The sequence below is a fragment of the Gorilla gorilla genome, chromosome 12 (assembly GCF_029281585.2).
Source record: "Gorilla gorilla gorilla isolate KB3781 chromosome 12, NHGRI_mGorGor1-v2.1_pri, whole genome shotgun sequence".
NCBI lineage: Eukaryota > Metazoa > Chordata > Mammalia > Primates > Hominidae > Gorilla > Gorilla gorilla.
Window position 1 is genome coordinate 99,363,535 of NC_073236.2, and position 27,016 is coordinate 99,390,550.

Genomic DNA, 27,016 nt, shown 5'->3' on the forward strand with positions numbered 1-27,016 from the left:
CTCACAGAACTCCAATTTTGTTGGGGCAGGGATGCCAGATATGCAATAGCACCACTAATAAGTTTTCAGATTAATTGGTTGGTTGGCAGACAGTAGTGAAATTGAAGGCAAGGCAGGATCAAGGGGACCACACATATATGACTACATTCTCACTGCCATTTCTGTGTTTTAGATGGATAATGGTGGATGATGTGGCACTGGAATGCGTAAATCCCACTATATTTTGAGCAAGATGATTTCTACTGTAATCATCTCCAAAACCTTGAGCATGCTATTGCTCATATTCGTTTCCACTCTCCAGCCTCATTACATGCCACCACCTCCAACACTTTTTCTATTCAGCAAGCTATACAATAGATGCAGGTTGGGCTGTAAGAATTAGAGTATTCTCAAAGAATGACTGCATACCTGCTCTTGATAAATGGAACCTCTGATGTGGTTTTATGTGTGAATGTTTCTGATTATTTGTGAATTTAAGAATCTTTGGGGGTTCAAATTTATTTCTGTCCAGAAGCTTGCTCTGGACAATTCTAAAGTAGGAAGTTTTTGACAAAGAGCCTAAGAATCCATTATCTTTTGGCCATAATGCAGGGCAGAAATCCTGATTTTTCTCTTTACTCCAACTATATTCCTGAAGCCTGAATCTACAGATTTGTTTTTTCCTGTAGGAAAAAAATTAGAATATACCCTAGTAACAAAATATGATTGGGAACTTACAGGGGTATTTTAGTCAACTAATAGGTTCTTTTCCATGAATACCAGAAGCTGTACCGATGTGACTATTGCAGGGAAATTTGTTCTGAGAAAAGGACCTTGTATTCTTGGCTCATTGTCTCAAAATACAAATGACTGCAGAAAAAGCAGCATTTTACAGGTCTGTCTTGAATTGGTATGTTTGTAATGTTAAAAACAATATTTACATATAATCATTGACTATTATTTAAAACGCTATATAATTACAACTTTTTTATTCCTATGTAGTTACAGTTACCAAGAAAATTTTGTTTTTTTCTCTTATCTTTCTTTTGTTCCATTTTTCTATGGTTCTTATGGCTATAATTTTTTTCTATTTCAATGTCTTTGGATTCAGTACTTAAGTTGAAATGTGCTCAAATGCTCTATCTTTCAGCATAACAGAACTAGTCAAGTGCAAGGGATAATAAATTTGTATGACTAAATCTTTACCATACTCGTGAGTTTTAAATATCTAACTGGTGCCCCTTCAAAATACAGGTCTTTCGTGATGTTTTACCACTGTTGTGTGTGTGAAGGCCTGCTTCTCTGTGTAGAAACTTGTTCATTAGAAGCTGTTATTGTAGTTTCAGTTCCCACAGTTGGGCCACCTACTTGTTACTCTCTTATTTTTCCAAAGCTGTCCTAATTGCTGTCTCCCTTCACCCAGATTCAAGCAGTTGAATTATGTTTTACTGTGTCCCTTGTGTAAAAGGAATGTCCAAAGTGCCAAAATTTCCTGTGGTTTTAGGAGGAGAATGGAGAAAATGAAACAGGAGAGAATCTCTTCACTTAGTGCTTCCAAATTGGCATTTGTTTGTGTGAATCTGCAGAGGTGTGCTGCAGTGAGGATATCCACAGTCTAAGTTAATTTATCAAACTGTTGATAAGTTAAGCCTGGGAGGATTATTTGAGTACCTGTGTATCTCACAGAGAACAACATAAAGATTTTTGAAGGCATGAGTTTAGATCAGGCGTATCTGGTTCAATTCCGAAGAAACTTTTGGCAAAAAAAAATGTATTGAACTATATTTGATGCCCCAAACTACATTAGGAGTTGGGTGATAGGGAAGAAAGGGTAGAAAAGAAACTAGAGATTTTAGAAGAATATATAGGGCTGTTTCTGTGGCTAAACTCACATTCTGGCATGCTGGAAGATTATTAACTTGTTATGGGGGTAACATATTTGTGACTTTATCACTTATGAGATATACTCTGTGATGCCTAACACGGTTGTATGTGTGTCCCTGCATTTGTGAGTGAATAAATGCAAACTGGTTAGTAGTTACAGTCACCAGTGAAGATCCACAGGACAGAAGAGTCACCTCAGAAGAGATTGAACAGGAGTCTGGCTCCTTGTAAAGAGAGTTGTCCAGAAAAGCAAATGCAACTCCTTTTGACCATCTCCTTTACCTGAAGGGTCCTTCCAAGAAAAGGTTAGGAAGGTCAAGTATTTAAAATATATTCACTGAATATTCACAAAGTGCCAGGAAGTTGGGGACATAAGGGTAAACAAGATAGAGGAGGTCTTTTTGGAAAGAAATTGACAGTTTATGCAGCAGCAATCAAAATGCAGTGCACCAAGAGCTGTGGGAGCTCCAATATAGAGCTGTGATATTCTTTCAGGACAGAGGACCTGTCGATGTGGAAGGAAAGGCTTCACTGAGGTGGAGGAGTAAAAATTCATAAAATGAAAATGGAAAAATGGACACAGGCAAAAGGCAGGGAGACAGAAAACTACCAATAAAAAAGAAACCACTGACGTTTGAAGAAGTGAAGGAAGTATAGATAGCATCTAATAAATCATCTCATTTTTACAGACAAGGAACCAGTCCATGAGAAATCTGGTGGGTCAGGTGTGGTGGCTCATGCCTGTAGTCCCAGCACTGTGGGAGGCCGAGGCGGGCAGATGACTGGAGGTCAGGAGTTCAAGACCAGCCTGGCCAACATGGTGAAACCCTGTCTCTACTAAAAATACAAAAATTAGCCATGCCCGGTGGTGGGCACCTGTAATCCCAGATACTCAGGAGGCTGAGCAGGAGAATCTGTTGAACCTAGGAGGCAGAGGTTGCAGTGAGCTGGGATCGCACCACTGTACTCCAGCCTGGACAACAGAGTGAGACTCCCTCTCACACACACCCACACACAAATCTGCTGAGTGACATACTAAGATCACATAGTTAGAAAGGGGCAGACCTGGGCCTAGAACCTGGTAAGCCTAGTCCTCAGTCCACTCTTTGCATTGTCATCATGAAGTAAAAAAAAATTGTGGAGAAGGAATTGAGAGAACACAACACAGAGGATTGCCTTGTTACTGTGCTATGTATATGCATGTGACGTAGATAGGGGCAATGCATATCATGTACGGTTTCAATCCAAAGTGGCAAGTTTGAGAAGTTAGGTCCCTCTGCAGATGTCTCTGAGCATTGCTTTTACGTGAAACAAATGGGATGAGCTGACAATGGTTAGATTGTAGGCTTGGATGGAAATGCAGGACCACGTTGCTTCCTCCGTGGCTGACCTCTCAGCACTGCACACACAGCCTTGAGTAACAGAGGGCCTTGGGTTCCCACAGCTCTGCCACACTGATCTTATCAGTCCACCTGGGAAGATATTCCCCTCTTCTAGCTTACTAGTATACCGTCTGCTCTTAGCCTTCACCTTAGATCGTGTGTTGGCACATTTTCCTACCCTCACTTGTCTGATAGTGAACAGCTGCAGACTTTGATAGCTCAATAACCCATTTAGAAGTTTTGAAATTTTCTGACGTTTGTTTATTATACATCTATTATACAATAAATAAGTAATCAGGTTTATTATATATTTAATAATAGAACTATTAAAATGGCCTGGGGAGTCTTCTAGCATCTTGGAAAAGTAACTCTGCATTCATGAAGAATTACAAAGTCTAGGAATCCACAAAGCTCCAAGAACAGTGATATATTCTATTATTTTTACACTGCCTAACAAAAAGAAAGTGTTCTATAGAGAGATCATATTTTGCATAATCTTTGGCATATATGTTTAAATTTTTGAGAAAATGCAGAATTTAAAACCCGGAGCCTGTGTCCATGTGCATTTGAGTATGTGTATATTTTGTAAAGGTGACTGACAACAAATGAATCCAATATTAACTGCATTTTTCCATGAGTGGAAACAATTTGGGAGTTCAGAGCTATAGAAAGAGGATGTTGTATATATAGAATACAGTGATGGAAGACATATTACATAAAATGATTTTGTGAAGATTATGGTAGTCTTTGAAGATTCAGCTAACAGATTTTTCAAAGTCATGCTAATCATTTTCAAAGCAGCAAATTTATGGAAATGTAAGTTAGATTTCAGTTAGTTACTAACCTGATTTCAGGTCAAAGCTTATTCATACCATCACAATAATTTACAGCTGGAGTGTTGCATGGATTACCCAGAATAGGAGGACAAGGGAAGAAAGAATAGCAAAGGAAAAAAACAAGGCACCTGTTAGCTCAAGCATAAACACTGGAACTCATTAAAATCATTAAAGACTGAGTCAGTTGAAGAATTACCTCATTTTTCCCATTCTAACATTTCTAAAAAAGAAACACACACAAACCAACCATAAACCACCATGCAAGTAAGTGCTGGAATGCAAAAGTAAAAATGTGAAGTGCATTGTCTTTGTTAGAAATTGGAAAATGAATTGTGGCATGGGATCTCCCAAGAATTCTAGTTACTTGGATGTGCTGGAAAAGGGGACAACTGTTAGATCATGACACATCCATTGTATTTTAAAGGCAAGCTCTTTTAAAATACCATTTTTGAGGTATGGAAACATTCATGCACTTTTCTTGAGCACTATATATTTAAGACCTTCCTTGGATTTGATCCATAATGTTTCCCATATTTATTTAAATTTTTCTTGCAGAAATTTCTTTAGCAAGTGTAGGTATATGTCTCCTTCTAACTCTAAGCCACTAGTCTTGCCCTAGCATCTTCTCCACTCGGTAATAAGAATGGGATTCATTTATGCTCTGAAATTTGGCACGCTATCCAGTAATTGGGGTATTTCTTATGGGAATTAAGAAGTATGTTCCCCTGACACTTTTCCCCTTCTGCCTTATGAGGACTGCTTCATTTACATCATTGTCTCCAATCCTCTGTTGAAATGAATTACATCCTATGGGGCTGGGGAGGGGGGAGTAGCATGGACCTGCTCAGTGGTTCAGTAAATTACAGAATTTTCATGGGATTATAAATCCACTTCTGGATACAAGTATTTGACAAACAGAAATAATTGCTGTTACCCATAAGCTTTCACGGGCTTTGAAAAGAAAGGAAAATTAGTCTTTGCCAATTGCTTGGATGTAGCTTGTCTATAAAACAAAAAAATCACTGTGGCACCCTACTTTTCAGCATTCATTTGAACAGCGATGGGGGCCTTTTGGACAGCCTGTTTAACTGCTCAACAACTAGCTTTCTGGTTAATTATGCATTTCAAGCTAGGAAGCAATGCACTCGTGCCAACTTGAAACTGCTGAAATGCTCTAATTTTACTTTCAGATCATGAAAATGCAAGAAATGGCGCCCTAAGTCAGACCAATGGTCTTTAGAGCCCATATTCTCTCTCTAATAAATATAGTACATGGAAGACCAGTGAGAAAATGATGATTCATTAGTTTAATTAAATATTTCTTGGATTTCTTTCCTCAACACGCACAAACTCTTGGGATATTGAATTTTACATATTTGATAGCTGTTGCATAAAATCATATTTAAATGTGTTCTTTTCAAATTACCATATCTATTGCAAAAAATGTATTGTCATAATTACTGAAGGCATCAGCAAAATTGATGCATTACAGAGGAAATGTAGAATGGTTCTTAGTGTTTGCAACTGAGAATAAAAATGTTAATAGTCCAAAGTTTGACCATCATAGGCATACACAACTAAAGAAAAAAAGATATGTTGTCAGATATGTGTACAAAGAAGCCTTTCTTCCATTAAAGTTGGACAAGTGTAAAAACTGTAGAGAATTATGCTAGGCTGGGTGCAGTGGCTGACGCCTGTAATCCCCAGTACTTTGGAGGCTGAGGTAGAGGATCACTTGAGCCCAGAATCTCAAAACCAACCTAGTCAACATAGTGAGACCATATGTCTTAAAAAAAAAAAAATGCTGAAATTCATGGATTTGCTTTATCTTGATAGTCTAAGGTTAATATTCTCTATTAGATACCAGTGTATCTGCAAATCCATGATAAACCTAAGTTAATGAAAAGTTACATTTTGAAATAATCAAATGAAATAGTGACAACTAATATTCAGAAAAAAAGCTTTTTACTTATTTCCTTTAGGGTACATATGGCACTGTCAGGAGTTTATTTTTACTTCATAGCTGTATTTTTGTGCTCTTGCCTTCGGAGAGAATGCTATTATTATTCATTATTAGTTACACATATTTTGGATGCCAAAATGCTTTCTATGAATAGGTTCTGTACCTTATGAATCTTGCACAATAAATGTTCTTCAGCTAGTCTAAAGCTCATGTTGAAATTCAAGTTAGCTGAGTATTATTAGAGGAATGACAGAGGGAAGAAATTATAACTGCAAGGTCTTCCAGACTACTGACAAGGCTGCCTGGAATATTTAATGAGTCAGATGGTCCATGAGACTGTTTCAGAATTATAGGGTTCTACTGAATTTACTCCTGCAGGGAAAGTGTGGGCAAATACCTAAGCTCTTCCATTGTGGTCGGTAGTGTCTTTTTTGGTATGCATAAAGACATCAGCTCCTGTTGTATAGAAAGAGGGTGGCGGATGGGGAATGGGGAATAGAGGCTAGGACTCTTGAAACAGGAGCCATTGAGAAAGCTCCCTGGATTGTTTACATTGATAACCTGCTAACCATGAAGCAAGAGCATTTCCTCCTTAAGTAATTAAGAGTTTATTTCTTCTTAATGCCTGGGTTTAATGGGAGAATTTTTGCTTTGCAAAAGGTTTGCTTTTGAATAAAGTGAATTGACATGCTGTACTCAATAATGCCAAATTGCTTGGTATTTTTAAGCTTGCCTTTTTAATGTTTCATATTCAATGAGGATTAACTTTAAATACCAATTTAATCTAAATTTAAATTCCAAAATGGTTTCATGTGGTGTTCATTATGTGTATTGTGCATATAGCCTACATCTTATACATTTGAGTGTCATTTGTATGTAAGTGTCACTATGGAAGGCACAAATGTCTAATCAGGGGAAAAATTCGTGGCTTTAATTTTCGTTAACTGTGGATCAGCTCTGGAACAGTAAGTCACAAATAAAAAAATCAAATGGCACAATTGTGTTGGTAGCTAATAGCAATGACTTTCATCTGAGAGAGACAGTTTACTGAGCACAAAGTTAAAGGAGTAAGTGATGATGGTCTAGTCAAGTTGAGTAGTTGAATGATGACTACAGACACTTGCAAGCTTTCCTTTTACTTTCCTGTGATGGAAAACAAGATTGGGTGGAAACTCTGCAGAAAGACGTGGTGAAGAGTTTTTCTTTTGCGCTGGAAAAGATGATGGCCATAATTAGGGAAAATGTGGCGATTAATCCAGGCCATGACAAAAAATCAAAGGAAATTTGAAGTTCTGTTTATCACCTATGTTTCAATCAATAAAAGCCTACAGTTGTGTTACTGGAAAGGGGTCCCAATCCAGACCCCAAGAGAGGGTTCTTGGACCTTGTGCAAGAAAGAATTCGGGGCAAATACATAAAGTGAAAGCAAGTTTATTAAGAAAGTAAAGGAATAAAAGAATGGCTACTCTCTACTCCGAGCAGCAGCATGGGCTGCTCAACTGATTATACTTACAGTTACTTCTTAATCATATGCCAAGGGGTGAATTATTCCCGAGTTTTTTGGCAAAGGGGTGGGCAATTCTTGGAACTGAGGGTTCTCCCTGTTTAGACCATACATGTTAACTTCCTGATGTTGCCATGGCATTTGTAAACTGTCATGGTGCTGGTGGGAGTGTCTTTTAGCATGCTAATACATTATAATTAGCATATAATGAGCAGTGAGGAAGACCAGAAGTCACTTTCGCCACCATCTTGGTTTTGGTGGGTTTTGACCAGCTTCTTTACCACATGCTTTCACCAGCAAAGCCTTTGACCTGTATCGCATCCTGTGACTAAGAATGCCTCACCACTTGAGAATGCAGCTCTGTAGGTCTCAGCCTTACTTTACCCAGCCCTTATTCATGATGGAGTTGCTCTGCTTCAATGCCTCTGACAATTGTACACTTAAAGTTAGAAAATTAGATATGGGGCAATCTGTATATGTATTTTTTAGTACCCAGTTACAGTTTTTTATGTGTACTAACTTCTGTACTTAGACACATGACCCATAAAGTCAAGAAAGAATCATTAAGAGCCTTCATTTTAATGAATTAACCTCATAACCACACACCCAAAATGTAAGATCAATATATAAAAATAAGTATAGATAGTTCCCCATAAACTTGGGATATATTATTCAGTTAGCAAAATCTTACACTAAATGTAAATAGAATCTGCTTTGGTTTCATGACTTTGGGGAACTTTTTTTTTTTTTCACTTAATGTGACAAAAAATACATATTAAGAACTCACAAAGCTTTCTTTTCTTTTCTTTTTTTTTTTTTTTTTTTTGACTGGCCTATTAATTCAAAACTAATTTCCTTACTATGCAAGGAGCTTTACTAGGCAGTAAAATGAATACAAAGTTAAATTTAGTATGGGAGAAGAAATGTTTGTAAATATCTGTAATACAAAGAATCATGTTAAAAAAAATAGCGTAGAAGAAAAACAGGTAACATGAAGATTTAGACCTTGAAAGGTTTGGGCAACATTCTAACAGTCCAAGTTGGGTAAAGAAGTTTAAGGGGCAGAAGTAGTATGAACAAATACATAGAGGCAGGAAAACTTGGAGCATGTTTGAAGAATGGTACAAGTACAGTTTCTCTGAAGTGTAGGGTTCTGAAAGCAGATGGTGTTTGGAAGATAACACTGCAAAGTGCAGGCATGCCGCAGAGAAATGTCTTAGATGTAGTACAAAGAACAGACCCATATAAGAAGACTTGCAATCAGGTTTTTCCCTTATTTCTGGGTGATGATTTCTGCAACTGGAAAATAGTGATAAATGTGCCCACCTCACAGTGACCTATGATGGTGTCTGTGTTTTCTAAACTGTAAAACACCATGCAAATACAAGATATAGATGTCCTCCTCCTCGTGGCACCAAAATTCTGTGTGGCTTCCTTTTTCTCCTCCTCTCTCCCAAGTTTTTCAAATGTGGCTTTTCCCACTGAGTTTACTGCTCCCTGCCCATTTCCTGCCTTTCCTTATTACAAGGAGAACTGGCTCTCTGGGCAGTGCTCCCGGCAGATGCTCCAATTCTGACATCATCACCAAAATCTCTTCTAGTTTTCTGAGAAGAGCCCTCTCCTACCCCCATCTTGCAAGGGAACTGGTACCTTTCTTTCCGTGGCTCTCTGTCCCTCCCACCTCATTTTCCCTCTGAAGGAGGTAGTTCATTCCCCACTGAGTCCCCACTGAGTTTGCCAGCAGGAACACCCTCTCATTTCCTCCCTGTCTGCCTGCCTCTCCTTCTCCCCTTTCCTCCTCATCTGATCCATGAAAGTTTTACAAAGGACTTTGACTCAGGCCAAGAGAAAACAAAAGATTAGAAAAGAAGAGTCTAGTGAATGCATGGTTTGATTTGAAATACATTTGCCACGTTGCCAGGAACATTTTGACTACACAGCTTCTAGTTTCCTTTGTGAATTCTCAGATAGCCCAGTCTGACTCCTTTTCTTTTTCTTTCCTGGGTGAGTCTTCCCTTCAATTATGTACCCTCATCTTTTGGTTCTAGGATCGGCCTTCAGCCTCTGACACCATTCTCCCTAAACTTAAAGTATCCATTTGTTTAATGGAAATGAATGTAGTGATGAATGATACAAGTTGTTATGTAGCAGGACAAGCCGCAGACAAAACTCCTCAGACACCGAGTTAAAGAAGGAAGGAGTTTATTCGGCCGGGGGCATCGGCAAGACTCCTGTCTCAAGAGCCGAGCTCCCCGAGTGAGCAATTCCTGTCCCTTTTAAGGGCTCACAACTCTAAGGGGGTGCACGTGAGAGGGTCGTGATCGATTGAGCGAGCAGGGGGTACGTGACTGGGGGCTGCATGCACTGTTAATTAGATCAGAACAAAACAGGATAGGGATTTTCACAGTGCTTTTCTATACAATGTCTGTAATCTATAGGTAAAATAACCGATTAGGTCAGGGGTCGATCTTTAACGACCAGGCCCAGGGTGTGGCGCCGGGCGGTCTGCTTGTGGATTTCATTTCTGCCTTTTAGTTTTTACTTTTTCTTTCTTTGGAGGCAGGAATTGGGCATAAGGCAATATGAGGGGTGGTCCCCTCCCTTAGTTAATTGGCTAAGGAATTTAGAAAGATGGTGATTTTCATTATGTCAGTTTCAGCAACTTAAGATGGTTTCACTTATTCATCAGTGATTTTTTTCCCCCAAATGTCCTTGGTAAAAATGACAGGGGCTATTTACTTAATATTAGTATTTCCCACAGCATAGCATTTTTGGTAACATAACAATTTAAGGCCCCTAGGGAGCATTTAGATGGTTTTTCATTCTGGTAAGAGTCAGATTAAAAATTGCAGTCTTTTTATTTTTTGGATCTAGACCTCTAGAGACGAGACCATTCCAGACCTGCATAAAATTCCTTCAGCCAACTTCTCCTTCAAGGATTTTGAGAAGGTCATCCTAAGAGCCTAGCCTAAGCTGCAGGAAGGTTGCAGTGGCCATAATCTACCTGGCGTGCTGTTTCTGTTGATTTTTCCCCAAACTTCTCTGATCCTAGTGTGGGGTATGTCAAAAAGGGGAGACGAGGGGTAGAGGAGGCCCTCACGAAACAGTGTCAGTGAATCTCGTATTTGGTTTTCCGAAGGCATCTTGCTAGCTGCAGATTGCTGTCTAGATTTCTTGCTGGGAAGCTTAATCTAATAAAAAATCTTTCAACATTTCTGCAGTTCTGTTCTAAATCAGTGGGAATCAGATGATACTTTGGCTGTTTTACCTGTTCTTTCCTCTTATATGACCATGAAAATGTTAAAATAATAGGTACTCCTGACTGATGAGTCTCTGACAGATGCTTTCTCATTTGGGTCCCTGGGCTGTTTGTGACTTTACATTCCTTATTTCATTTTTAAAAGTCATTTTTCAAAATGTTTTCTCAAATATATAGATGATAGATAAATAGAGAGATAGAGTCTATTTCTTGATAAGCCACATTGACAAATTTTGCAAACATCAGAATCTGTTGCTTCTTCCTAGGCTAAGGGAAGTGTGTCATTTGTCCATCAAACTGGGTAGTAGCAGTTGAGGAAGAGCTGTAACTGTCATCCTAGCATAGTTTATAACAGCAGAATATTCAAAACAAGCTAAATATCAATATGGGGATGGTTATGAAAATCACAAGGAAATACTATACAGCCATTTTAAAAGAATGTTTCAAATGAATAATTATTTACAAAAAGATGTTCACATATTTTATTTCATAAAAGGGACTTTTAAAAATCATATTGACTATTCTATGATTGCATTTTTATAAAAATAAAATATGTACATAGGAAATTTATTTGAAAATTGTGTTAGTTGGCAACCTTAATGGTATGATAGTGGATATTCTTCTTTCTGTTTATCCATATATTCTGCTTTTTATAATGAAATTGTATTGCTATTGTAATTCTTTAAGTTACTTAAAATTTAACTACGTACAGTAGAAAAACAGATATACCACCAATAGCCAGGAACAAGACAGTACCATGACATATGGTGAGGAGTGGATCTAGATATGATACACGTGTTAGTAGCATAGGTCAAAAGACTTCTGTGCTGGTAGTGCTGAGAGACTCCTCTAAAAAGCCAGCCAAACTGGAGGCCAGATCAGCAAGAGGAGTTGAAGAAGCTGATCAAGACTAGGGAGAAGGGACCAAGGCACGTTGTACTTCTCTTGAGCCTGGAATCAGGTTTGCATTGAAAAGCTGGAAAAGAAAAAGTGACTCCATATTTTAAGAGCTAAAAGACCGTGGGTACTTCTGGGTTACTTTCTTTTCAATAACTGCAGAAGAAATGCTGTTTTTCCAAGCTGGCACTGGTGTCAAATGAACAGAGGGTCTCCCCATTCTGTTATTTCCCTGGCAGTTGAAACATCCGTTGGCTCAGCTGTTCAATGTGTAAGTTCAGTGTCCCACAGGCCATTCTCCATAAGGCAGCAGCTACCCAACCATGATAAATTTAGTGTCAGGTCTGCATTCAGAGCACACTGTGTCCCACTTTAAGAAATTGCCCTGGGTCATGTAGCTAGTTGTAGAAGTCTGTGCAAATGCTGGTGATTCCCGGGGAAGAAAGATAATATTTTTCTTTGACCTGTATCTCTGTTTCTATTGATTCGCAGAGTGGTTCTCCTGGTGAGAATCCTTTCCACTTCTGAATGCTTTGTGTCACTTGTCTCAGGGTAGGGCCTGAGTATTGTCATATTTATGAAACTATACATATGTGGTTCTGATATGCAGCTAGCATTCAGAAGACTGATCTGGAACGGTCAGGCTCGGCAAATGTATGTGGATAAATAGTAATGATAACATGAAAACTTTCAAGTGCGTAGATGGTTTCACACCCACAATCAGTTGACAGTGCTTCTTGTGTTGATTACCCACCTGTGAAAATGGATTTGCAGCAATTCCTCTTCCCTAGTCCTCATTGTGAGCAATGGAAAACTTAGTTGAGATGAGCTTTGACTATGGAATGAGACAAGCCAATTATTCCATGTTGGAATGGCCTCTGAATTTTATTATCTATAATACTTGTTTTTATCAACTTAGAAAACTGACATGAAAGTCATAAGCTAAACCATCAATGGGCACATTAGCTCATGACATGTATACACTAGCACCTAACAGTGGAATACAATTCAGAAAGAGAGAAAGGGAAGGGGTGGAGTCAGACACCTTCTTGGATATCTACTATGTGCCAGGAATTACTTTAAATACTGTGTATCTGTTCTCATTCAATCCCTACAACAATACTTCACCTTTTTTCTGTTCAATAAAATTAACTGATCCATGGATCCACTCTTTGAACAGAGCACTGAAATACTCTCATCAACAACTTTCAGTTAAGCAATATTTAGACATTACTTTTCCAGGGCCATAGAAATTGCAGATTTAAACCCTGAAACCTGCCAAACCTTGTGCAAACTGACAAAGCCCACCTCCCCTAACACCATCCTGAACAGTGGATCCCTGTGGACTAGCTAGAAGACCAACCCAAAAAGCCAGGTCATTATCACTGGAATAATTGTCATTGATATAGCAACCTACAGTTTCTCTTGCTGGTTTGCTTCTTTAACTTCTCTTCTTGTTTTTTTTTTTTTTTTTTAGTTATTAGAGATGATGGAGGTTAAAAGGATGCTGCTTAACAAAGATAAAAGCTCACTTAGACTAGTAACCTTTTTTTCTTTTTAAAGAAACATAGGATTACAGAAATATTTAATGAATTAATAAGGTACTTCTCAACACATTTTTTTCATTGCCAACTAGTTTTTCCAGGTTATGTACATAATTGAAAAAGTGTTGCGTTGCGTGTTATGCTTTGATGCAGTCTTGTTTTGTAATCCATTGCTTTCAAATTTCTATCATCTTCTAATGATCTTAAATTTGCACTGCGCTACTAGAATAGAATGATGGTATTATTACTATTATTATTGGCAGCAGAATTGAAATCTGGAGTATAAGTGGTTTGCAGACCATTCATAGATTCATGTAACCGTAGAGATTCATGGTTGAGTAGTTGAGCTCCTGACTTCTGTGGGAAAAGCAGCGCTCTTCAAGTTGCTGCCTAATTAACAAACACACTTCATGGATTGAGGATTTAAAGGGGAAGAATGGTCATGCTTAGTACAATTGAATGCGTATTTGCTACTAATTACATATACCTCACATTTTCTCTTAGAGAGCAACTGCTTTAAAAATATTTTATTAAATGTTTTTGTTATCTTAACAGAGATACATTCTTTTAAGGGTGTTTTCAGCAAAACATTCAAGTTTTCAGGAAGTATTATCTCTCTTTCCTTTTACCGCTTTCCCATTTCCATGAAATTAAAAGGAAATGCATAGCCAAGTGTTTGTTCCCAGAAGAAAATAATAAGAAATATGCTGATTTTACAGAACAATATGAACAGTTATAAGGGTCTATGTAAAAGGCAGCGTGTGTTCATTCTCCATGCATACTATTAGTAAAAATGAATGGACTTTCTCCTCATCTGTTTTTATTTAGAGCAGGACCTTCTTGCATTGAATTTCCTGTGTAAGCTGTGTTCTAATTCTGTAAAGCCTTTGGTTAAGGAACAGCTCTGACTCTATATCCCTATCTTTTCCTTTCCCATGTCTTAATTTTGAGTTCTTATCACTCTGGTAATAAGCAGACATTTCTGAAAATCAGAAATCCTGCAGTTCCACTTTAGTTTTTCTCTCTCTTCCACTACCTTTCTTCTCTTAGAACAGTAAATATGTCAGACGGGAACCTAAAGTCAACCTCTGTGCTGTCTTGCTCTGACTTAGATGCTCTCATCCAAGTAGGTGGCATTTCTCATGAGGGGCCAGACAGATTTATGGAACACCACAAGCAGGGTAGCCTTCGGATTTGACTTGAGAAATTAGGAAGAATGTGGTGGTCCTGACTAAGAGTGCCAGTGATAAAAATCCAGGTGAGCAAGACCATTGTCATAAGAGGTGCCTGCACACAGTTCTAGATATGTATGTTTACAGGAATTCGTGGTCTGAATAGCAGGGCTAGATCAGATGTGAGATCTGATTTACCTAATACCAGAAAGAATGTAGTCAGTCAGGAGACTCAGGCAGGACTTTTTATTTGATAAAGAAATGAAACTGTTGATTTTGGTTTCTTCAGTAGGATTTCTCTACTTCTTTTAGACTTCTCAAAAGGTTTTTGTTTCTTTAGTTGTTGCTTTTGTTGTTGTTCCCCTACCCTCAGAAGTAAGTAGATTAAGGTAAACTTTTCTCTTAAAGAGCACTGTCTAGTTAGTCCCTGTTTTCTGGACATCAGTGGTCTGTTAAATCTATAATCAGTAGGTGAATTTGTTTAGACAGACATGAGCATTTGTGCACATCTCTTGTGGGACTTTGCAGAAAAGAAGAGAGATGTTACCTCCTTAGCTCCAGAATCTTTTACTTCAGTGTCTCATTTCCTCTCTGGGATTGGGGTAGAGTTCTTGGCACAGAAGATGCTAACAACTGACTTTCTGGGAGTCTTTGCACAAATGACAACTTCTGTGGCCTTCAACTTCCCCAAGCTAGCATGATGGGTAGATTAATATGTTCTTTTTTGGCAGGAATGGGAACTAATTTTTTTTTTAAAGAAGGAGGAAAAAAACACATTGTGCTAAATCAGTGATTACTATGGCAACAGGCACTCTATACATGTTAGAAAAAAAAGAAGAAAAATGCAATCACAGTTCTCTAAAGAGGAAGATAGCAGAAATAGGTTCACAAACTTTTTTTTCAAAAATCAATAAATATGTAGTAGGCATCCACTGTATGCTCTGTATAATCTTATCGAAATGTCTAACAGAAACTTGATGATAAAACCAAATCTGCCATTTGCTTGCTACCATTTTGTTTCAGAAATTCACTCACACACCACACACACACACACACACACACACTCACAGAAAAACCACAAAGAGTATATACCATATTTTAAATAAAATAGTTAAATTTCAGTGCCCTGATGAATCCACGTTAGAAAAAGCAAATATCTTACTAGCTTATTGGGCAGAAATACCCAAGTTAGAACAAATTACTCTCCCTAGAATGGCTGTATTCACCCCCCACCCCACAAAATGCAGGTGTTTGCATACCATGTTGCAACCGTGTTGGACACATAGCTCTTAATGTTAGTGCAGGGTTTCTCAACTTAAGCTCACTTAGACTAGTAACCTTTTTTTAAGCTCCGTTGACATTTTAGCCCAGGTCATTCTTTGTGGGAGCTGTCCTGTGCGCTACTGTAGGATGTTTAGCAGCATTCCTGAGCCCTACACAAAATGTCAGTAGCATCCCCCAAACTGTCACAAGCAAAACTGTCTTCAGACATTGACACATGTCACCTAAGGGGCAAGTCACCACTGGTTTACAGCTACTGGTTTCAAGTAACCTGGCTGTGTTCTCAGGGCTTGTGGTGGGATATTTGAAATAACCCATTGCCATGAAAAGGGTAATAGGCATAAAAATAAAAGCTGAACTTTATAATATTTTGGTTGATTGGGTGATTTAGGTTATGACTATTAGTGATTTTGCCAGTTTGGCTCTTTTGTGACAGATCCTATTATATAAATAAAATCACTAATTATCCAACTGTAATATCTAATTGTTACAAGCTGAATTTTGGCAAATCAAATGACACGAGGATAATATTCCAAATCTTTATTTTTTCACAGTACACAGTTATCCCCCTAATTAGTTTTGCTGGGAGCACCCTCATATGGGTTTATATGGAATTGGAAACGATGTTGGTAAATTAGAGAGTACATTCAAAATTATGACTACACAGTGGAAATAAGAATGTAATAATCTTTTACAGCAAAGGCTGTACAGATTGTTTTAAAGGACTAAAGAAACAGTGAACTAAGGGATGACAGAAAATCATTTGGAACATAGCAATTCCTCCCTTGAACCTGTAAATATCACATTATAAATTTTATATGTGAGATTTTCATTGTATTATACTACCAGATAACGCAACCATAAACATAGATTGCTAGGTTTCTTAATGCACATGCTTTGAGAAATGACCTCAGAGCACAACTGGATAGCTGTTGGGATTTTTTTCCTAAGTAATACAGAGCTGTGAGGTTTGAAGTGTGTTCTAATCATTGTACTTTCAGAATTTTCAGAAAAAAATAGAGGTGATGCTGACTTGTATGTTTTGGATTTTGTAACTTTGTTCTTGACATGTTATAACTCTGTAAAACAGAGCTATAAAATAGATTAGACAGTTTACATATTTTTTAAAATCGGAATGAGTTCATATAGTTCAGCTAAAGATGAAACACATAAAATTCAGTCAGTATCGCCATTGATTTGACAACATATTTCTCCTGCTCCTGTTACGTCTGCTGACTCATGCCAGCAAAATAAAGTAGATTTACTAGTACACTATAATCTTCAGAGTTCTTACAAGGCACAAACAGTATTTAACTCTATGCAGGGTAAGAATAAGTGAAGTGAGTAAAAAGTAGTGTAATCTGTCCCACTTTAACGTAAACATTAATGTAAATATTAATGCTGAAAGCCCTCCTTTGCTCCACAAATCATAACCGTGATTTTTTATTGTCCTCTTCTTCGTTTTCTTTTTTTCCAGTACTGTGATCATTGGCATTTCATTACTAACAAACAAGAGGGAATGTGAAGAAGACAATTTAAAGGTTATATCAAGGAATACAAAATCTTGGAAGGCTGTGGAACTTTCAAAGATATTTTTAGTAAAAGCACACAGCAAATTGGTAGATCTTCAGCAATTAGCACTTACCTACGACAAATGATGCCAGCCTGTTATGTCAAGCTGCTTGTGATACCACATAGTGTTACTAAGATGCATAGGATGATTTCATTTTGCCCACTTTCATCAATAAATGAGCCTAAATATTTATGTTTCCTAAACTTCCCGAGATATTTCTCTTCCTTTCTTGAAAATCTTTAGGAATAGAGGAAGTTCCTAGCTATTGGTTCTCTGTTGAGGAATGCCTAGTGGGAACGGATAGATAAGATGGCCTCTTGAGATTTACTCTTATTTGAATGTGATGATAAAGATCTTTAGGTTTTCTTGCTTGCTTGCTTGCTTCCTTTCTCTTTCCTTTTCTTTCTCTTTTCTTTTTCTTTTCTTTCTTCCTTTCTTTTTTCTTTTTCTTTTTCATTCTTTCTTCCGTTTGTTCGTTTGTTCACTCTTTGTTCATTCTCGCTTTCTTTTTTATTTTTCTCCTTCCTTCCTTCCTTCTCCTTCCTTATTTTGTTTGTTTGTTTTTTTAAGAGAAGGCAACCAGCATTTTGCTGTTTCCACTTAAGGACTGAATGAGAAGAAATAAGTCAAATTTGATCATCGATACTTTGTATTTATGCAGAACTAAACTATTCTAGTGACAAAGGACATTTAGTCACTGGGGTGATATTGGTAGAAATGAAGCCTAGTGACATGAGGCTGAGGGCTCTGCCTGAAAATGTGGAGCTCTGGGATTTGGTCTTTGCATGATGTGGTTAACACTTTTTGTCTATCTGATTTATTTTGTCATCTGACATGTGAAGGTATTTGGTTTCAGTGCCCCCTAAATTTTCCCTCAGGTTCTATAATTTGAGGGTCTGGGACTAAGAGTTCCAGGTTGTGGATATGGAAGCAGAATGATTGCTCCAGGGGCTCTTCTAGTTTCAGAAGACTTTGAAGTAAAGACTCTAGGAAAGAAAGAGCATGAAAGTCATAATGCTCTTATAAATTTTTAGGGATTTACAGGAGAAGTATTTATGGTTCCTGTCAAATTCCTTATGGCTCTATGACTACTTCACATTGAATGGAGGGAGAGAAATTCGGCTGTAATCTCTTAGTTTGCCATTAGCCAGAAGAATTGGATTTTCTTCAAATAGGAGATCAGAGCTTCCAGAAAGTATTTCTAGTTCCATATGCTGCTTTTTTTTTAAAAGGACACTTATTCCTATTTATTCAAATCCCTTTATGTCCCACGAGCATCACTTTCCCTTTCTGAGTAGCAAATAAACTGCTTTTCTTCAAAGTCTTTCTCCCAGAATGGAATCACTTAATTATTTGTGAGTGTGCGTATGTACACACACACATACAGATGTGTGTGTGTGTGTATATATATATATACGTGTGTGTGTAATATACACACACACATCTACATATATATTTTTATATATATATATATTTTAAGGAGAATAGAATGCTCAACAGGAAGGATTAGTAGAGAAGCATACTTTAAAAGCAATATTTTTCAAGTTAGAAAAAATCCAAAGGTAATAAAAGCAACTTTCATAAAATGGTTGATCTTGTCAGTAATCTGTCTAGAAACATCTCCACAGCATGTTAAACTGCCTCCAAATAAATCCACAAAGAGCCATGCGGTAGCTCCCATATTTATTGTTTGCCCTTTCAGGCAATTTGCTACCTGAGAATAGAAATGCCAAAATAAGATAAAATGCCTATCAAATTGGGTACACAGATCTTTTAAAAAATTTACTCTATATTTTCTTAAGCTCACTTGGAGTGATTGGACAAAAGTGTTCAGATTGAAATGGATGCAGTCCCCTGATGTTAAAATGTTGCTGGGACAAAAGTTACATATCAGGTTGTTAAAAAAAACATGGCGGAAGCCTCTGTGGACTATGTATATGTGAAAATGGTACATTTCAACAGCATGATCTGTCTATAGGACAAGATGGTGGTTCCTCAAGTTGAGGGGGCATCAGAATAACCTGGAGGTTTGTTAAAATACAGATTGCTGAACCTCATCCTCAGAGTTTATGACTTAGTAGACCTAGATGGTATGCAAGAATTGACATTCTAGTAAATTCTCAGGTATTTCTGAAATTGGTGGTCCAGGGGCCCTACTTGGAGAACCACTTGAATTATAATTATGTTTCTGTAACTATTTAGAATAATTAGCAGGAAGCAGGTGAGAAATTGCCACAGACTTTGGAGCTGAGGTGAATCAGCCTCATTTAATAAACATTTTATCCACAATTGAAAGTTAAAAAAAAGAGTGGTGAATAATTATATGATTCCAAGCCAAGTGACAATTGCAAGCTGAACAGAATCTGCTCCTTAAGGAATGTCGGTGAAGAGTACGGGAAACGACAGGTGAATCTGTCACTTCTAAAAGCTTCTAAAACAATTACAGTTTCTACTAATGCTCTTACTTTACTACAGTGACTAGGTTGTGTAATCCAGATTTTCTAGTAAAATGTTTCTTCCATTACAATTGCCTAATAATACATTACAACATATCTATATTATGGAATATTATACAGCCATTAGAAAAAGGAAGATTGAGGAACTTTCAATGAGGAGAGAAAATGTTTATAACATGTTGGTTGGTAGAATACCAGATTCACTGTGTGTGTATGTGTGTGTGTGTGTCTATAAATTGAAAGAAAATATTTTATTAGCTTTGGTGATTTGGGGAGACTGGCTGATTATAACATTGATTTTCTTTGATATATATTATATATATATATCATATATATCATATATCATATATATATATTTCCCCAAATTTTTAAGTGTCCATCATAATAAAAGTATGTGAAAACAATTTCTCATAATTTAAACTTTCTTTTGCTTCCCCACACCTAGGTATGAGACCCACAACTGACATGGGAATTGGAAAGGGAGTGACATGGGAATTGAAAAGGCAGTAACATGGGAATGGGGGTAATTTTCGTGGCTCATTCAGTTGGATGGTCTGGGGTCATAGTTTTTATTGGTGGGACATAAAAGTAGTCTAAGCGGTAGACCTGGGATTTTTGGTAACTGACACAATGATTTTTGTAACCACATTTTGTCTCAGTGTAGCAATTTTATTTGCTAAAACTTACAATTAATGATACATATTTTAAAATGTCTGTTTTATCTTTCAGAGTGAGGAAAATCCTGGAAGCTTAGATTAGATTGTAAATATGAAATATTGCAAACTGATAGCTTAAGACTGGCACCAAAGGGTTTAAGAATTGAACGTTCATATCACCCTCTACTAAATATGTAGGACACTTACCGTGAGACTGGGGATTAGGGATTCACAACATTATAAAGGTTAAAAAAAAAATCCTTTCTATACAGCCAACTATTGATCTCTACAAATTGTCCATATAGCCTCTCTGTTAAATACGCCTATAAATAGGATCAACTTTGAAATAGAAATATTTTAGGTTAAGCTTCAGGCCATCCCTGTGAACTTTATTTACACACACACACTCAAATATATGTATAAAAACCTGCAAAAAATATATAGCCACATTTGTGTAAATATATATACACACATATATACGTATGTATTTATATACACATTTCTAAGACAGTGTGATAGGTGAACACTTATGCTTCCTAAACTTTAGCTTCATTATGTTATCCTTTGTTCCCTAGATTCACTAAATATTTAACAGTAGGCTCAAGGTCTTAAGCAATTTTCTTACCTGATTTTATTCCTATTTAATAGTTTTATCTAACACACCCATTATTTGGATATTTGGATTCTACTTGCTTCTCGATTTATTTACTTTTTTTCTAAGTCATGTTGTTTATTAAAATTAACAAAATGTTTTAGAGTTCTCTTTGTTTTGCACATCACCAAAAGAACATTGTTCACTTTGCATTATTTGATTTGGTCCAAGCTTCTGAATAAAAGAGGAAATTTATAAACAGAAAATTTCCAACAAAATTGTCAAAAACCAGTGTGTTTAACAAGAACGTTTACCCAAAGGACATAAATTAGTGATGACACTACATACTGTTGCTTAGATGCATAGAGTGATTTTCTTTGGTCCACTCGCATCAGTAAATGAGCCTAACGTTTTAAATGGGTCCTTCTCATGGTTTAGAAGCTTGAAGTTAGTATCAAAGGAGATGCTCTTCAGTATTTTCTCTATCATTAGTCACTTTTTGCAGTGCTATAGAATGAAAAGTAAGATACTGCTTAGACGAACGTCATCTTCTAGGAAGCGTGCTGTCAGAACTCATTATGCAACAACAAATATATATCTTATGTTTCATGGGGACACACACACATTAATGTGATCCATAAAACATTTCCAAATGGTTTCTATATTTTGTAGCAATTCAAGTTTAAGCACTTTTATGCATTTAATTATACTCTCAAATGTTCTGCCCTAATCCCTAAAGCGGGTTTTGATGATTTCTAAGGGGCACTACTCATCAGTGGCATAAACATTTGTTTATCTGGCTTAAGAGGGAACATTTTTCACCATGACTTGCTTTGAAAAGGGATTATATACTTTTCAGTCACAATTTAGAGATGCCAATTTGAGATACAAAGTAGCTAAATTGATTAACTAGTATGAGAGATTCCCTTAGTAGCCCATCAGTCTCAACTAATTCTTTTTTTTTTTTTTTTTTTTTTTTTTTGAGGCAAGTCTCTCACTCTGTAGCCCAGACTGGAGTGCAGTGGCATGATTTCAGCTCACTGCAGCCTCCACCTCCCAGGTTCAAGCAGTTCTCATGTCTCAGGCTCCAAAGTAGCTGGGATTACAGGCACATGCCACCACAGCCGCTAATTTTTGTGTTTTTATTAGAGACAGGGTTTCACCATGTTGGCCAGGCTGGTCTCAAACTCCTGACCTCAAGTGATCCACCCCGCTAGGCTTCTCAATGCTTTGGGATTACAGGCATGAGCCACCACAACTAATTCTTAAGTACCCCAAGTTAATATCCTCCTGATAAGTCTAGTTCAACATAATTAGCATAGATAGTTTATTATGAAAATATAGCTATAAGGTCTAGGATGCCCCTTTCTTTAGATAAATAACAGTGAGAACAATGCAGAAGGAATAATCAAGGTACTCTTAGGTAGTTTGTCTGTTAAGTTTTGTATCTGGTTTCAATTAGCTTTGCAAAAATTATGGAAAAAAAAAGTTTGAGTTTTGGAAACTTTAGCCAGTTCTTAAAAGCTTGTATCTTCCCACCCTACCCCTGTGTGAATAGAATATATCAATTTCTTTGTTATCTCCTTTGCTTCTCTTCTACGTGCCACAGTAATGGGAAGCTAAAATAAGGTGGTGATCCATACTTGCAGCATTTCTCTAGAGAGAAGGCACACAAAGAGGAACAAAATATCCAAGTAAAGATGTAGACCCTGGAAATACAATTACTACAGAATAATCCTAAATAAAATACAAGGAAAGAAAGACAGAGATGGAGGTTGAATTCTGAGGTCCAATGCTCTGTGAGGTCAGCCTTTGGAACATACTTGTTTCCAATGAATCATTCATTCTTTGGGTCTTCATAAAGGTTGTTATGCTCATGTACAATTTGATCTCTGTGAATTCTAGGATCCAAGTTACTTAAGATATTCTAGTTTCTCTTTATTCAAGTGTACACCATTGGAGAGTTTAAAGATAATATTTGGGTTGAAGTGATCTGCTATAGTAGAACCACCACATACTGAAGATAGACAAGGAAGACAAAATGGTAGTTTGTTGTCATTGATGGTATTTTAGGGATACATTATTTATGTCAAGGGGCAAAACTCACAAAGCCACAAAAGAAGAAAACTGGCCTGTTTGCTTATAAAACCTCCAGCAATGAGGAGTAACCAATGCTCATCCATCATGGGTTCTGTTTCCATACATGAATATATGGACTTACTGACTTTTCCTACAATTATTTATTAACAATATAGTTAGAAACTTAACTGCATTGTTTTCCCTTTATTTTTTTCTTTTGATTTCTAAATTTCATCAAGTAATTAGACCCAACACCTTGCTTTGTATATCATAAAAGGGTAGTCCCATTATTCATTATCTCTTTTTTCATTTACTTGATGTCAAATAAAAATCCTGATCTAAAATAGCTTATAGGCTTTATGTTTCATGCATTCATTCTTTGGTGAGATCAAATAATGTAAAAGCCTTATATTATTTCTCAGACCTTTGTCCCAAGGTCTGAGAAGAAGCCTCAGGTTTGAGCCAAGGAAAGGAATTCCGCTACATTGACCTTTATTGCTCTGTTATACACACACACACATTTACCATTTAAAAGTAAAATAGACTCATTATAAAATTCTGGAAAATATCTAAACTAAAATAAAATAATAGAAATTATCTCCAGCTGTATTAATAACAGGTAGTCATTTAAGATTTCCACGTATTTCCTAACAGTCCTTTTTGTTTTTGTCCGTGGGCATATGTAAACTTATATTTCAAAATTAAAATTATACTTTATATCTTGATTATATTGTAAGCATACTCCATGCTATCAGATATTCTTTTAAAACATATGGTAGCATTTATTTGGAGCTCAAAAGCAATACCAGTTCAATAAAGAAAACTCGGAGACTTTAAAAATTTATAAAGAGAAAAATGAAAATCACCTATTATAATTCATAAGGTTTACATTTTTGTGAATGTTCTTTCTACCGCTCAAATCTTTGTAGTGGTGGAATAATATTCTACCATCAAGTGGATTATCATTTTGTGTACTTTTTTTTATTTGGACATTTTATAATTTCCAGGACTATTTTAATTTTAAAAACCATTGTCATTACATATTTTACACTTATATTTGCCAAGCTTCTGTTTTAAAATAGATTCCTTTAAGGGGATTTACTGAATCAAAAAGCATGAAGTTTAAAACTTTTTTTAGTACAGTTTAGCAAACTGCTCTCCAGAAAGACATTTGAAAGATGGTACATTAAGTGTTCAGAAGTTTCCTTGGCTTCAGCCTGCCAAAGTTTAAACTTTGTTTTATGTTGTTCCTCATAGTACATTTTTCTCCTTGTTGATATGATAACTTTTACATTATATTGATGTTATTATTATCATTATCCCATGTTTATCTCTATTATAAATCTCCTCACCTATATTTATACTTCTGTCTTTTCGTAGCAATTGATACAGTTTCCAAAGAAACAGATACTTTGAAAAATGGTGATTCGAGAGAGATTAAAAGAGAAAGGAAGGAAAAAATAAATGAATGTTTTAAATCCAGTATTCAAGACAACTTTCTTTAAGTGTGGCTGATCACTGAAGGAGAAGGAGAAAAGCCCAGAGTTACAGTAGTATGCCTCAAAAACTGTTCCTTATAAAACTTGATTAGAAAAAAGGAGTTTCCTCCTCGAGACTAGGATTATTCCTATTGCATATTCTATTTGCAGAAACAGTTAAGAACATACTCGCTCTTAAAAAGGTGATAGCAATTAATGACCGTACTATTTGCAATTAACTTTTCATCACTACAGGATCAAAAGTACTATAAGAGTTGAATTTTTGAGTACTATAGGAATTGAATAGTAGCATGTCATTTATGATTATTTTAGAAATATATTTTATAAGAAAGTACTATATCACTTAGATTTAGAAGAACTCTATATACTTAAGGAGAAGTGGTGGCAGGCATTAGGAAAGAGATTTGACCTTGATTACGCAACCCTTGTGAAATTACAAGTGCTATTATAAGTAACAGTTGTTAATCTACACAAGTAAAGCCTTGACTCATCTGACCACAGAAAAGACAATAATTGCAATAGAAGATAAAATGCCGGGAAAAAATTGTAAAAGCTAATACATTTTTAAATGCCCAAATGTGAAAGTAATGAGAAATTAGGTTTTTAAATATTTTTTGGTTTCAAAAGGCTTTTATCCAGTCCTTGAAATTTTTTAATAAAACCTCTCTGATACATAATTAAAAAATATAAAATATTCCACCGAAGATCATGACAAAATACAACTATAATATCATGAAGAAATGAGCATAGTAGAAACCAATAGGTGGTGCAATGATGGCCAAGTGAGTCCATTTCTTATTTATAGAAGAATTTAGTTCTGTCTTCTATGTTCTTTTTGAATGATGATGATGTTGATGTATAGTGTACCTTCTTTCAAAAATAATTAGAGACTGTTGCCTTCTATACCCGTGATTCATGATGCAAGGTTCTGTTCTGCTTGAGACTGTCTCATTGTATTTTCATCAAATTTCAACAATCTACAAAAGACTGTGCTCAATAACATACAGAGTGAATCAATAAAGTTTCTAGTTAATACAATAAATAACAGTTTAATAATTCTTAACATTTTTTAAAATGTTATTTATTTATTTTAGAGACAGGGTCTTGCTCGGTCTCCCAGACTAAAGTGCAGTGGCACATTCTTAGCTCACTGCAGTCTCCAACTCCTGGGATTCACGTGATCTTCATGTGTCAGCCTCCTGAGTAGCTGGGACTACAGGCCCACCATGTCTAGCTATTAAAACAAAAATTGTAGAGATGGGCTCTTGCTGTGTTGTCTCGGCTGGTGTAAAACTCCCGGCCTCAAGCAATCTTCCCATTCCAACCTCCCAAAATGTTGAGATTGCAGGTGTGAGTCACTGCACCTGGCCAGTGCTTACCATTTATTACTTTATAGTGAATTGTAAAGTTCGCAGATGCCCTGTTACCAGATCTGTGAATGACTGAAGGTTCACTCTTGGATATAGGACTACATTGTGTCTCTAAAATTTCTGTTAAGGATAATGTTTACAGATGCTATTAATTATGACAATTTCCCTACCACACGTATGCATCCCATATACCACAGTCTGTGACTTCTGTGGATCTGTACCTTTGTTAAATAGTGTCTTGCCAAATAAATTGACAAAATCCATCAAATGGATTTAAGTGACAACTACTTAATATTTAATACTTGTTTATGTATTAAGTATTACTTAATTAGTTGGTGTGACCTTGAGCAAATTTTTTTATCTAAGATTTAATTTTTTTCTCTGTTAGTACCTACTTCTCTAGTGAGTACTATCATAGTTGTAAATCTAGAAAGAGATAATTTATATAAGTATTTAACACAGGCCTGTCACATGGCAAATATGCTCATTGTTATTGTTTTTATTACTAAACTTGAGTGATGCTCTCTACCAAAATATGAAGCAGAATGACAGTCACCAAATGTCTTTGGGATGGTTCCTGTGTCAAATGTTTCTTATAAACATGGCGAAGGATAAGAGCAATTCTAAAATATAATGTTTGTTATTTTGTTGTCCAACTAAGGACAAAAAACATATATCAAATTTGTTCCGGTATGTAAAAGTTATTAAGTGACAAGTGAGATATACAAACAATACCCTCTCCAAAGTTAAAAAAAAGTGAAAAATTTATGAAACTTTGCTCCATGATTTATATTTATTATCTACAACGTGTCTGTAATCTTTAATTTGCCAATTTTGAACACAAGGATGTGTCAAAAGAGAACGTATCGTTAAAAAACAAAATCAAAGTAGGGATAATAGGTCCAGATTCATTTAGTGTTTTATCATTGGGTACCTAATTTGCCAAGCACTATGTGTCACATTTATATGTCAACAATAAATGCCATAAGACAGGTTGTGTATTAAATAATATAAAAGCAAATATAGTATTCATCAAGTATTTATTCAGATGAATTAATGAATGAATCAACCAAGAAAGACATAATAGAAT

General features: G+C 36.3%; 1 protein-coding gene across 22 annotated transcripts in view; it reads left to right on the forward strand.

The window, feature by feature from the left end:
* SLC8A1 (solute carrier family 8 member A1) overlaps window positions 1-27,016 on the forward strand; it is a 414,612-nt gene that overhangs the window by 101,863 nt on the left and 285,733 nt on the right. The window lies entirely within an intron of this gene.